This window comes from Triticum dicoccoides, chromosome 2A (genome assembly GCF_002162155.2).
Source record: "Triticum dicoccoides isolate Atlit2015 ecotype Zavitan chromosome 2A, WEW_v2.0, whole genome shotgun sequence".
NCBI lineage: Eukaryota > Viridiplantae > Streptophyta > Magnoliopsida > Poales > Poaceae > Triticum > Triticum dicoccoides.
The window spans coordinates 193,481,503-193,484,993 of NC_041382.1; positions in this window are offsets into that span (position 1 = coordinate 193,481,503).

Sequence of the window (3,491 nt, forward strand, 5' to 3'; positions counted from 1 at the left end):
TTCCCTGCCGTCGTCGTCCTCGGCACCGGCGCGCACCGCTGCCGCCGCGCCATTGCCGGCCATCGCCGCCCGGCCGCGTCGCCTCGACCGCCGCCACCGCCAAGACGCCGCCCCATCTCGCCGGCCACCGCCCTCGCCGCGGAGCGCCGCCCCGCGCCCGCCCCCGTCTCCGGCGAGCTACAGTGTTCCCGGCGATCCTTGAAGAACGTGCCCGGCCAGATCCAGATTTGTGATATTTGCGTCTCCGTTGACTTTTTGCCCTAACCCTAGCCCAAGTGCATATGTTCGCGGCTCCGTAACTTTGCATCCGTAGCTCCGATTCATGCATATAGCATATCAAAATGTTCATCTCAGAGAGTACATCATTTCATTCCATTGCATAATTTTCATTTGAGTTCATCTTGATGCCCGAAATGCTGTTAGAAGAGGGCTACTTGAGTTAATTGTCAGATCTGCTACTCCGTTTAGCACTTTTGTCATTTTTGCCATGATTAATGTGTGCATGCTATGCCCGTGAGTTCTACATATGTTTTGTTAAGGGTTTTGTCATCTTTCCAGAGGTGCAACCCATGTATTTTTAGGATGTGTGTGGTGATTTGTGCAAGCTTGCAAAGTGGTGCACTTGCTAAGTCTGTTTTCAGGGACTTAGTGATTTCACCAAGTCCTAGGATTGTTTATCTCATGATGCCATATGTTCATGTTGTTTCCTAGTGATCTGTGCCTCTTTTGAGGATGATCAGTAAAGGAGTTTTGTTAATATTGTAGTGCTCTATCCATCCATGTCTTTGTTTGCAATTATGGAGCACCCTATCTTGAGTCAATCGAGCTCTACTTTTGCTACTTTGTGAATCTGGGTAGATTGTCAACTTGTTTGCAATTTTGCCGGTGATGTTGTAGTTGACCCGTGCATGCTATGCCATTGTTCTTGCCATGTATAGCTTGAATTTTGTGCCTTCTTAAGGGATGTATGCTTGTCTTGCCATGACTTGCACCATGGTGAGTGCATCGAGCTCGTAACCATGCCTTCGTGAGTTATGTTTCAGCATGTCCCAGTTTTCACTAAGTCTGAAAACTGATTATGTTTTTGCTATGTTCGTGTGCTTGTTAGTATATTTTGTGATCCCTTTTGGCTCAAGGTCACTAAGGGACTTTTGTTAAGCTTGTTGAGTAGCTCCATACCATGTCTTTCTTTGTCATGTTCAGGTCCTGTAGCATGTTGTTTTGTTGCTCCGAAGAGGGCTATATGATCTGAAATTCCAGACAAGTGTTAATTTCACTAAGTCTGAGATCTGTTTTACCATTTGCGTTTTTGCCATGCTTGTTTGAACCTCCTAATGGATGAATTGGCCGTAGCTCAGTGCTAGACTTTTGTTAAGCATCTTGTTTGCATCCCTGCCATGTATTTCGATGCCATGTTTGAATGCTGTAGCATGTTCATTTCGTTGCATTTAGATGCCTACTTGCTGTAAATCGCAAACCGGTGTCATTTTTGAATCGCTTTCCATTTCCAAACAGTAACTCCGTTTCCGGTGATCTTTATATCGTTTTCAAGCGATTTCATCTCATCTTTCCAGTGGCACACTTGGATTTCTATGTTGAGGCCAGGTTCATGCTTTTCCTATCATATCTTGCATTTTGCATCCCGCATCGCATTCCACATAGCATATCATCATTTCATCATATTGCTTGGTCTTGCACGTGGTTGATTGTATCCTTGTTGCTTGTTTGTCTTGTTTGGGTAGAGCCGAGAGACGAGTTCGCTAATGAGGAGCCCGTTGAGTTTGCTTTCGAGGATCCAGTCAACTCTGACAACTGTGCAGGCAAGATGATCATACCCTCGAAATCACTACTATCTTTGCTATGCTAGTTTGCTCGCTCTTTTGCTATGCCAATGCTACGATGCCTACCACTTGCTTGCAAGCCTCCCAAATTGCCATGTCAAACCTCTAACCCACCTTGTCCTAGCAAACTGTTGATTGGCTATGTTACCGCTTTGCTCAGCCCCTCTTATAGCGTTGCTAGTTGCAGGTGAAGATTGAAGGCCGTTCCTTGTTGGAACATCTTTTATTTACTTTTTGGGATATCATTATACTGCCACGTTATCTTAATGCATCTATATACTTGGTAAAGGGTGGAAGGCTCGGCCTCTCGCCTAGTGTTTTGTTCCACTCTTGCCGCCCTAGTTTCCGTCATATCGGTGTTATGTTCCCGGATTTGTGCGTTCCTTATGCGGTTGGGTTATAATGGGAACCCCTTGATATTTCGCCTTGATTAAAGCTTTTCCAGCAATGCCCAACTTTGGTTTTACCATTTGCCACCTAGCCTTTTCTTTCCCTTGGGTTCTGCAGACTCAAGGGTCATCTTTATTTTAACCCCCCCGGGCCAGTGCTCCTCTGAGTGTTGGTCCACCTGTCAGCTACCGCTGGCCACCAGGGGTAACTCTGGGCTGGCCTACCCATACCTAGGACAATCTGAGTGTGCCCTGAGAAAGAGGTATGTGCAGCTCCTATCGGGATTTGTCGGCACATTCGGGTGGCGTTGCTGGTCTTGTTTTAACCTGTCGAAGTGTCTTGAGTTACCGAGATACCGAGTCTGATCGAAACGTCTTGGGAGGAGGTCTATTCCTTCGTTGACCGTGAGAGCTTGTCATGGGCTAAGTTGGGACTCCCCTGCAGGGATTGAACTTTCGAAAGCCGTGCCCGCGGTTATGGGCAGATGGGAATTTGTTAATGTCCGGTTGTAGATAACTTGAACCTTAATTAATTAAAATGAATCAACCGAGTGTGTTACCGTGATGGCCTCTTCTCGGCGGAGTCCGGGAAGTGGACACGGTGTTGGAGTAATGTTTGCGCAGGTTGCTCGCTAGTTCTCGCTCGCGCTTTGCCTCCTCTTCTCGCTCTCTTTTGCGAATAAGTTAGCCACCATATTTTGCTAGTCGCTTGCTGCAGCTCCACATATTTACCTTGCCTTACCTATAAGCTTAAATAGTCTTGATCGCGAGGGTGCGAGATTGCTGAGTCCCTGTGGCTCACAGATTACTATTACATCAGATGCAGGGCCCGATGATTCCACTCCAGGAGACGCGTACGAGCTCAAGTGGGAGTTCGACGAAGACTCTCAACGTTACTATGTTTCCTTTCCCGATGATCAGTAGTGGTGCCCAGTTGGGGGTGATTGGGACCGTGTCGCATGTTGGGTTCTCTTTTATTTTGACTCCATAGTCGGGCCATGAGTGTTTGGATGTTGTAATGTTATTTATGTACTTGATTGACGTGGCGAGTGTAAGCCAACTATGTTCTCTCCCCTTTATTATTTATATTACATGGGATGTTGTGAAGATTGCCTAACTTGCGACATATGCCTTCAATATGATTATGCCTCTAAGTCGTGCCTCGACACGTGGGAGCTATAGTCGCATCGAGGGTGTTACAGCGTTGCTGTCGTATTTGAAGACCAAGGAAGAACTTCAGCTCTCCCATCATGGACATCTG